The following is an 11554-nucleotide window of genomic DNA, read 5'->3' as shown; positions in this document are numbered from 1 at the left end:
ATGGTGAAAGATGAGTGGCTGGCGGTTATAAAGGTTGGGGTCGCCACGCTGTAATCAGCCAGGAGTTTTAGTTTCCTTCCTTTTCATTCGACTGGCATCGGAAAGTCGGAAAAGTTGGCCGAGACTTTGGGGCCATCAGCCGAGCCCAGTCAGCAGTAGGAGAAACAAGTAGGAAAGAGAGAATAAGATAGAGAACCTGCTAGCCACTAAATCCCGGCCCCTTTGGCTCACTGACTCCCTCCTTCTCTCTTTTATAGTATACTATATTTGATATATAGTATTCCTTTTGGATCTCCAGCCTTGTATGAGCGCCCAGCTTCTCTCGCCACCCGTCAAGAGTATATTACACACACACACAGACTTCTCTATTTCTCCTCCGCTCCGTTTCAAGTTTCGTCTTTCAACTCTTCTCGGACTACCCGGCCCGGCCAGGGCCCACCCTCATCCCGCCAAGGGAATATTCCATTACTGGGTTCAACGACGACAGAACATACAGTCAGTCCGATGTTCTTCCATATTGGACTATACTCCCCCCCACAAAAAAAAAAACAAAATGGAGAAAAACTTGGGCCGTCCCTGCAGGGGTCTCTCAATATTATACCGATAGTCCCTTGAACTCTGTTTCAGAGTTCCGTCCTGTATGTATAGAATATCTGAGAATCAGCAGCAAGTGGCGATGTCTGTGACCGGCAGCGGCCAGACACGAAATCCGTTTACGTTACACCTCGTCTCCATCATTACCGTCTCGGTCGCTACTTTTTTTCCCTACACAACGTCCATGGCACGAGTCTATTACACACATACACAAAAGAGCTACAGAAATTCGTGATGGAAATCACGTCACCGAACAATATGGCTGATTGCCGTCATCCTTCCGACCCAAAATGCGGGATCAATCCATATTATAGACAGACAATATACACGTGCACCGCCAAAAAAGGAAGAAAAAGCTTCGTGATAGACAGAGGGGGGATCGCCCCCACAGTTGGCGTCTCGTATTTCCATTGAGGCGAGAGGAAACAAGTTGGCCATCGTTATTGAGCACAGTCTGGTGTTGTTCGGTGTCGTCTCGATTCTGATTCCGATCAGCAGAAATGCTCATTCATCGCGACCTGTTCCTCTTTCTCACAATCAGTCCGTCTTTTATACGGCGCCACTTGTGTGTGTGCAGCAAAAAGACATTGTCTCGGAACTTTCTATCTCCTTTTTCTTAATAATCCGGTTGATTTGTTTCTCATCGACACCCCGCAGTACAAAAGAAAAAAAATTGTTTTCATGGAATTCCATCTCGGAAGATTTGAAAAAAAGAAATGAAATAGTTTTTTTGCCAAGTGCCATCGAGGGAAAAAATAAAATCGATAAAAAATCATTTCGTGTGTTTCGTAGACGCAATTCGAAATTGAAAGTCGGATCAGTGGGGCGTGCGAGTCGGGACCCCTACTATATCACGCCGGCACGTACAACTGTGTAATAGTTATATAGGACGGTGTCGGGAATCAATCCCTTGACTTTACAGATCCCATCAACAAGATATATGGCACTATTCGCCCTTTTTTTTTTTTCTTTTTTCTTCTTACTCAAGAGGAAGTCGTGTCTTACTTTCGGTTGTTTTGTTGTTTTTGGTTTTTTTCGTTTCGCTCTTCTTAGTTATCTCATTATTTATAAATCGATTTTATTTCTTCAACTTGATGTGAAGATTTGTCGACTCCGGAATGCGGAAGAATCCGGAAGCGCTGGGAATGTTGCACCAAGTTGTCGTACTATACACGCACGTGAGTATTAGCGTCAAACTTTCATGTTCAATTCTTTTGATAAATTGCTTTTCGAAAAGTTTCGAAACAAAAAGGGACAATTAAATTGTCTGGAAGAATCAATGTAGTAGCCGAGTCATATCGATTTGAAACTACAAGCTCTATTCAATCACGCCCTTCTCTTTACCCATGTAGTACTACTCTCCCTCCTCACAATCCATTTCCTTAGTTAAACGAATTCACGGGAGCTCCTCATGTTGCCCCCCCTCTCCACATCATCCAGACTACACCACAAGGGAGAGAGAGAGAGAGAGAAAGTGAAGCCAAGTAAATTAGAGAGTTGAAACCGGGCGTGTACAAGGCGGTCGTCTACATGTTATACATATACTATTGATCCCCCCCCCCTCTCTCACGACGTATAAGAGTAGACACACACAGTATACATATAGGTCTTGTGATAATATGATTGAAGGGACCAGCAGCAGTCGGGAACCCAGAGTTCTCTTAATGGTAATACAGTATGTCTAGTATTAGCAACTAGAGACGTCACAAGTCCGGGAGAGTTTCAAGCCGCCGATTATCACATCACTTCCGGCCTGTGGTTTTCACCATCGCAGTCGGACGGACCTGACCTGACTCTCTCTCTCTCTCTGTTCCTTTTTTATTTTCGTATTTTATTTTTCGACGATTGTAAAGAAAAGGACCAACCAGCCTATACACATAGTGAACCTAGGCGTCCGATTGATCGACTTTGGGAAGGCGGTTCGGCAGCTCACGCGACAATTGACTTGAAAATTGTCCAACCCTCCCCGGCCCAACCCAGCCCAAAAAAAGCCCCCCCTTTCACGTCGTGAGCCCCTCCGCTCCCAAAAAGTAAAGTATAGGGTTTTTCTCTTTTTCCAACGTTCTCCGTTCAGCCATCACTATAGGTCGTTTGGCTCAGAGCACGTAATATCCACATCATCTGTGTATAGAAGAGAGTAAATAGGCGGCCAATAGGCCAGTCAGTCCTCTTTTTCCGACAGAAAAAAGAAGAAAAAAATAAAACTCTAACTACATATATTGTGTATATAGAGTACCAGTACGTAGAGGAGCTATACTATACCGGTAGTCTCTCTCTCTCTCTTTGTAACCCATCATTTGCAGTTGCTGTGAGACTACTATAATATCAATAATAAAAAAGGAGAGAAAAACGATGGACGGAAAAGAGCAGGGGGGAACTTATAGCTGAAGAATATAAGGAAATGTCTTTTTTATTTTTCTTCTTCTTTTTGGCTGCTGCTGCTGCTGGAGATGAAGCTATTTAACGTGTATATACAGTCGGCCGGTTGTGGTGGGCGCAACAGCAGTCGCCAGCAGAGTCGAGTGGGAGAGACTTGACGTGCAGAAACTGAGGATATCGACTTGAGAATCAAGTGAGAGAGAGAGAGAGAGAGAGAGAGAGAAACCAAGGAAAGGCAAAGACAAATGGCCGTTGCGTGTCCTGAATAGCTAAACATTGCTCCACACAAAAGTTCTCATCAAACGGGCGACGGAACTTTGCCCATTTCTCTCAACTCCCCACTCTTCCGTCTCACTATGTGTAGACTGTATATAAATATATATTCCCTTAAATTGAATGGAAAACCTAAAAAGGCTTAACGATGGCTAAAACAGAGTAGGAGTTGCACTGTGTGGGGGAGACGGCTGCCGACGCACTTGGCTTCGATTACCATCTAATCAGGTCCGATGCGATTTTCAATTTTACAGGCCTCGGGGCCGAGCCCTCCGACCATGTTTTTCGGGAGTGCCGCGACTTATATATCAATTCAAAGTCTAAATATATGTAAGGGATCAAAAGTGTCAAGGGTCTCTCTCTCAACTGACTCCCACATGCTCATCATTCAAAGCCAAAAGAGGAGCTGGGGCCCACCAGCCGGAGTGGCGGAGCAGACGACCAAATGTAATCCAAACAAGAGCTATAAACATTCCTTATACTATCAGATATCATTACACTATGGCAACGCGCCGTTTTGATCACAAATCAGCATCACCACAAAAGCGCAGCTAGGAAAAACCCACAACAAAAACCCCCCAAAAAAACAGAAAAAGATGTTAACTGCGGCGTTGACCCTGATACTAACGTCACCAGTTTTTTTGGGTGCCCCCCTCTGAAAATGTTTTCACATGTGTAAGACTAATTTACAGCGCAGAGAGCCAAATAATAATATTAGGCTGTTTTAGGCAACCATGGAGCGTTGTCTAGACGGAGCGACATGAAAAACGAACCGGAAGCTGGATGGTTGGGGTTGGTCGGCTCGGCAAAGAGGAAATAACACAATAGCAACTAACCCAAACACGCACAACTTTTCCTCTGCCTACATGTAGAGACGCGCGAGACTTTTTGATGTGATTGGGTGCGAGGCAACGTTGGCGTCGTTTCTATTCAACGATTGTCGGGCCTTGGTTATATACAGACAGAACAATGGCCCCCTAACTGATCCCCGGCAACGGATGAGCAACAATAAGGAGTTTCCGTACATCTCTTCCTTCTCTCTCTCTTTATTCGCAATGATTCTAATTACAACATTCAGTCGAGTCAGCTGGGATCCAGAGAAAGGCAAGAAGAACCTATATAACTGCCACAACTGGACTGACTTGACCGGGGTCACGGACTCGTAAACAAAAAAGTGCCAGCACCAAACACACACACACACACACACAGAGTCTGTGGTGCTGGTGGTGGATGATGGGCGTCAAAGGAATAGACAAGCCAACAAACAGTTTGTATTTTTTCGAGTGTTTGTAGTTAGTGCAAGTCTGTCCATCCGGCAACGAAGAGAGGAGGTTTTTCGGGGGGTTTGACCTACTTTCCACTTCTCTGCGGTCGGTTTATCTCGACACACAAAAGTCATCGTAGAATGTTGGCTCTTTGACTGGATCTTCTTATTATCTTTCCATTTATTTTGATTATTTAAACGGGGATATGTATACGTAAACGTACACGTCAAAACGACAAAACGGGCTATATGACACGCGCTAGGCAGTTGACGCTGTTACTATTTTAAGGATAGCCTTTCAAGCGCTTCCAGGAAAATCAGGAGCGAGATGGGAGTTGAGAGTTGACTGGGAGCGTGTGAGCGCACCCTGCCTCCCTCACCATCTTGACATTTGGACATTTCGGGGGGGGGGGGGGGGGGGCAGTGCCGGCGGGACGGACGAAAATGAACATTACAGACGAACGACAAGAGGCTAACATGGGATTGCCATAGAGAGAAACGGGCCTAGTTCTAAATCATTTAGCCAGGCACGCAGGACAAAACTTTTGGGGTGATTATTACAAAGAGAAAAGAAAAAAAAGCCTCGGCCAAGTTGGAAATGTGTGTGGCCGGCGTGAAAAATGGGCAAAAGAAAAGGGCGATTCCCTTGCTCTGGAAATAATAAAGAAGGTTAATCAAGCCGGACAAAGTGGAGCGGTTTCTCTTCGTGCATGTATGGATATAGTTTGTGGTGGGGGTGTATTTTTGCTGGCCATTCCGGCAGATTAACTCTCAAGCCGCTAACACACACACACACACACAAGACAATCTCTCCGGAGCACTATGCATGTATAGCCTCCATTTCTTTCCTCTATAAAGTTGCCGTGACGAATAATAGGGGAGGACCATCGTATATATATGGGCGGCCAAGACGGGCTAAATACACAAACACAACAACTGCGTGTGAATGTGATGTATACTACGCCCTTTTGTTTCTTGTCCGTTTTCAGGGTCCAGAGAGGAACAAAGTGAGAAGTCGACGATGCACAAAATAGACTCGGAGACCACTAAAACTTTTGCTTCACATTTTCATCGTCGGAGGCGGAAAAAAAAATGCGACGGCCCAAGTCCTTCCTTTTATTTTTTGATAATCGGACATCTTAAGTGTACATGTGGGCTGGTGGGACGTTGTGAATGTCAAAAACTTCCAGAATCTATTTAGATATATATAAAGGGACAAGTCATCTCTCTCTCTCTCTCTCTCTCTTGTGTCCGTCATTTGCCCCATAATGACGCCCTCCTTTTATTTTTTAGTTACTTTTCTGTCGAAAAACCGAGAGCGCACTCAAAGTTATTTTCTGTCGGCTCAAACCCAAACATTGTCAAGCATAAGCGGCTTAAAAACTAAAAGTCTTAGTCTATATTTAAGGGACCCCACGCACTGCCCAGCTCGGCTCCCGCTGCACGCATTTAGTACTAGGCCCTTTTAAATAAAAACATGTATGATTGCAAACAGAAAAAATAAAATAAAAGTTGCTTTGCTAAAATGCGGAAAATGCGCAGTAGCTGCGCGTATCGATTGGTGGGTGGGAAAACGGCGTATTATTTATTGATGTACACTGGCGAGTCTGACAGTGTGTTCAGCTGTATATCAATGACCGATCCTGGACGTTGGAACTTTAGGGGCGGGACGGGGGTTGGAGACCGACCGGTGAAATCGAGTCGGGAACTTGTTCGCTCTAATGAGAGAGAGATGGAGAAAGTGCAGTGTGTTGTGTGTGTGGCCCGAGTCCGGTGTCTTTTAAGATCCTGTTACTCTCCTTTCAACGGAAGAGGAGAGGATCTAGAAAGAGCCGGGGCAATTGGAATTCTCCAGGGAGAGAATAGAGACTCTTCTCACATTTACACGTCAGCAGCTAAAAAGGGAGCCGGTCTGGTTAGATCTTTAAGAGTATCATCATCATCGAGCGGCCACGGATAATTCTGCATCTGGCCCACCACCAAGACACATGGCGCGACACGCCATTAGCGTTCGGTCTCTGACGCGATTTCCAACTCTCTTTCATGGCCGACAGATACAGGATAGAAAGCTCTTGATCTTTTTTTCAATTGGTATACCTTTGAACTATAGGGCCCACACTGATGGTCTCACGCTGCCATGGAAACTGGACAGACTGCAAGTGCAAATATGGGCGGACATGAATTTCGAGAACTTTGTGACCCCCAGCAAAAAGGAAAACAACTAAAAATGGGACATTGTCCAGGAGACATCAGCTCCTAGTGTCTACGTGTAACAAGATGTCGTCTGGCAACATTTGATATCTCCGTTCCGCCGACGTCTTCGATTTACACCTACACAAGACTTACGTCGAAGACGACGACAAGCCTCTGGTATTCCTTTCGGTATTATTATTATTTATTTTTATTTATTATTTTCACGTCCATTACAGCACGCAATAGCGGGTCCGTGTATCGCGAGCAGACGGCCAACGAATCCATCAAGTCGAGCGGGAAATAGCAGAAATAGATAAATGAATCAATCCATCAAAGCGCAGAATAGCCAAACATAAACCCCCCCAGCCGAGGAGAAAGAGCAGAACTGCACCGTCTCCACTTGCAAGCGCAAGATGAAGAAGAAACAAAAAGAAAAATAAGAAAAAAAAACAAAAACAATAATAGATTCGGGTCGGGGTCATGTATACGTTGATGGACTTTGACAGACGATTCAGCACTATATAATAAATATCGCTCTTATAACTCCCGGGCTACTGGGTGGAGAGGGCATTGATCAAAAGCCTGTGGGTTTCCCCTTTTTTTGTTTCTGCAACATCAGACGGAGAAAATAATAATACAAAAACAAAAATCAAAAAGAGAGAGAGAGATCACGCGTGTTTATGGAATGATTGAACGATCATCTTAGAAACTGGCCAACCAGCAGCTCTCCATTTTGGTATAGGCCTGAATAAACTGCTCCTGCCCAAACCAGATGACGCAAACACAAAAAAACGCCCAAATGCTTTTTCGCTCCTCTTTTGTTTTCTTGATGAGCAACCGGAGGGGGTTTTCTAGCCAAAGACAATTGGAATCAATCTCGCCAGTTGTTCATCATCTTTTCGTCGGCGTCATGTGTTACTCGCACATTATTATTTATTTATTTTTTTTTTTTTTTTGTGTTTCTCTCCTCAACCGAAAAATCCCGAACCTCCTCAGCTGTTATTAAGAGAAAACACCAAAGAACGAGCGATGAATCAGCTAAAGACCGTCGGCATTTTTTGGGGTGGATGTGCAAACGTCACGTCCAGTTACCGCGCCAGGTTGTCAAAAAAACACTGGCGCGCCAAAGGAACGCTAGGAACAACACTCTACTCTGATGTGTCTATAAGATGTTAAGACATTTGGGGCAGAAATGATCAAACAAACATCGCACCATCGTCCATCCCCCCCCCCCCCCCAAAAAAAAAAAAAAAGATGGAAAGATAGAAAAAGGCGTTTTGCTGACCCTCTGCTCGTGTGTGTACTTCATCTTTCACAACACACAGACCTCCACTTGATCGATTGCCGGAGCGAGTTATATACACTAGGAGAGACGAAACTCCCGCAGTACACACACACACACACTCAAAGAGGTCTTAGTCATCATCATCATCAGAGTTGAGCGACGACCAAACATTATATAAACAACAACATATAAACACATATACACTTAAACGGGGGAGAGAGAGAGAGAGAGAGCTGGCCGGTATCTGTGCATGTGCAGTTTGTGTACACACACATCAAATATGTGTACTACGCTGCGCATGATAATGACGATATTGTTATTATTATTATTATTATATTTATATTTACACGACCTTCGCCATCTACCCCCCAAAAGTCCCGTTGCTATGTGTTTTGTGTACGTCAGAAGCCTATTGATATCGTTAGACTTACCCAGTCGGTTCCCTTACCCTGCTTCCCTATCCCGAACGATAACAACACGATGTCGAATGGCATCGCAAAACGTTAAATCCATAACAGTTGAAAATCGAATCCGGTGGCCATGACAATTCATGCCAAATCACCGACAACAATAAAATGAGGGGCGGTAAACACGGACAAGGGAAAAAGAGATGCACACTCCCATTACAAGTCTATTTTTTATTTCTCAAAAGAAAATAACCCACAGAAATTCACGTTTTTCCTCTCCAAGGGGGAAGTCGTATGGCAACATCAAATAACAAATCTGTTATTATTTGCCTTGTTACGGATACATATATGGACTCGTCATCCCGAGTTGTTCCATACACCTGTTTTGTATTTACGTATTGATGTAGTTCCCGAGCTTGCACACGGGGACGACATGTCCATGGCGTCGTCTCTTGTTTGCTTACTTTTAGACATACAACATCGTTACAGTCCCCACTCCTGGAAAAAAAGTTACTTGTTCCGGCAAATGGTTGGAGTCTTAATGGTCAATGCTTTTTTCTTTCCAGGGCTATCGAGGAATTGGGGAGGGCTGAAACTTGGTAGTCTGAGATTTCCTGAAAAAACTATACACACACAGCCTTCCACGTAAGGTTTCTCATCTGGACATGCAAGACGACCTAGCAACGCAGACAAACACGGGCCGAAAGTCCCCGTTACGAAACGATGTTTTTCCCTGGGAATGTAGCGCGACCTTTATTGACTGTCGTCATTTTATACATAGCGTTATTCACGTGAAATTGATCCGAAAGTTAACCGCTTATCTCATCGCGTTTCGGGAGCCAGCGCAAATGACCAAATTTCCGAATATCTGATTCAAAGTTAAACGTGACGCAACAAGGGAGGTATAGATTATTTATATTCCCTAGAGTGGAAAAAAATTCACATTTTCCAATGTCGTTCAAGTGCGGAAAGAATGCAGAGACTGTTGCTTATTGGATTAGATGGATATATTGAGTTGAAGGAGAGTATGCAATGATATTTCCTTCACTCCATTCTTTTGTTTCGATTTATTTCATTGCTGCAGTCTTTTTTATTTCTGCCCGCTTCTTTTTATTCATATTTATACGGTGTGGCGCACGATTATTCCATCGGAAGGAAATAAAAAAGAATAAAAGAAAAAAAGGAGCCGGAGCACGCCAACTTCTTCCGTCCGTCACATTACGGAAACGAAAATGGCGCAGGCCCGACCGCCGCACGCCACGGCCATTACGGGATGCAAATGATGAATGCAGCAGGTCGCCGCACTCGCATATTCCAACGGGGCCAAATGGATATCAATTTTTATGCGTCAGATGGGGTCCCGGCGGCCATTAAACAAAACCGGCGACAGGGAAATAGCTACGGGCCTTTGTTCTACACATCTGAATACTCGTTTTAAAATAAAAAGAACGCAGGGAAAAGGTTAATATCCTTTTAATTCGACAGGATAGAGGCCGCACTTTTTTGCGGATTGTGTCAATAGAAAATGAGCAAACGCATTAGCGCCACGGTCGATGGCGAGAAAAAGTGAATGTAACGAGACACCGAAACGGAGCTTTTGCGTACCTTTTGAATCAGCAACTCATTATTCAAATCAAGGGGGAGCAATCAGCAGACTGTTTTCTACCCCCGCACACACACACCGTTCGTGTAGTTTCTGAACTGAAGCTCTTTGATTTTGAGTTTCGTGTCGGGATTGACGTTGGTTTGAAATTTTCGGGGAACCTCAAGCGGGTATTTAAGAAAGGGCCTCTTGATTTTGTCGTTTGTTTATGACAGCATATCAAATTTAAATCTCCCACGCCTGGCAATACCCCACCACCTCTCTGGAATCATTATACACCGGTGATATTGACTCTACAGTTTTTTTCCTTGGGTTTTTTCACATATGCCACAGCTTCTGGCTGGGTCTACGAGTGGCTAAATAGTACACTAGAGTGAGACAAAAAGAGAGAGAGAGCCCATCAAAGAGATGAAAAGGAGACGACAGAGACGAAAGAGAGTGCGGGGAAGAGAGAGAGACAGCACGCAATCGGCACACACCAGGCAGATAATAACGAGAATTGTACACGATTTAATATTGGTCTCGCATCAGATCCTTCTCTTTTCCCGTGATAGCCCATCATTCTAACGATGTCCCCCCGTTGATGCTGCTCGAGAGTAATGCAAACCCACACAAAGGGTGGGTGGACTGGTAACTTGAAAAATAGAAAGAACAAAACAAAATATCATCATCAGCAGATGAAGAAAAGATGAATGACTTCCTTCCGGAGACAGACATTTGCGCAGAAACAACAATCCTCTAACTGAAACAGGATTTCCTACTTGAGGGTTATCAAACAGGCCTCTTCCATCATCTTGCAAATGGAAGAAACGTGTGCGATTATTTCAAAGTGGTGAAGTGGCCCTTCAAATCCGAAAGCTCTATAAATACTATATTTTCATCCAGTTCCACTCGCTCGAAAGATGATGGCCAACCAATGACGCAAGATGAGTGTGATTAAATGCCATTGGCTTTGAGACCCTCCACCGCACCTGCCCGGCCACAGCAAAGTACGTGGGGGGGGTCTGCTGTGCTTACGTAGGGAACCATTATTAGCATCGTAGAAATCACAATCAGTGATTGCGCGATTAATTATATTCGCCGCTCATTCCAGTCGTTCTTCATATTACTGTGTCAACTAGAAACATGCTCAACATTCAGGCTGCTGCCACGCAATTAAGAGAAACAGTTTGCACGAGCCAGACACGAGAGGAGAGTCGCGAGTCGTCTATTATCGTTGCAAGAGGATACATCTAGTATACGGTACTATAAATAATCTTCGCCAACGTCGACGACGACGAGCGATACTCCCTTGTTCTCCAAAAAGCACTACATCGTAATGAACTGTTGGGCTAGAGCGAGAAAGCGTCATCTGTGCCCGCGGACGGTGGGCAAAATAAGCGGGGCCATAATGAACCATCGAGATCGCTAATTGGTACAATTAACGAGTGAAAAAGAATCCGAGATTCAACATCAGTTGACCGATTTTGGGGAGATAATAGTACTCTAACGTTCAGATGAATCGATAAAGAAATCAGGGTCGTTTAACCCAATCGATTGCTGAACCGCAGTGAAAG

The sequence above is a fragment of the Daphnia pulicaria genome, chromosome 1 (genome assembly GCF_021234035.1).
Source record: "Daphnia pulicaria isolate SC F1-1A chromosome 1, SC_F0-13Bv2, whole genome shotgun sequence".
Lineage (NCBI taxonomy): Eukaryota > Metazoa > Arthropoda > Branchiopoda > Diplostraca > Daphniidae > Daphnia > Daphnia pulicaria.
This window is presented reverse-complemented; position numbering follows the sequence as displayed.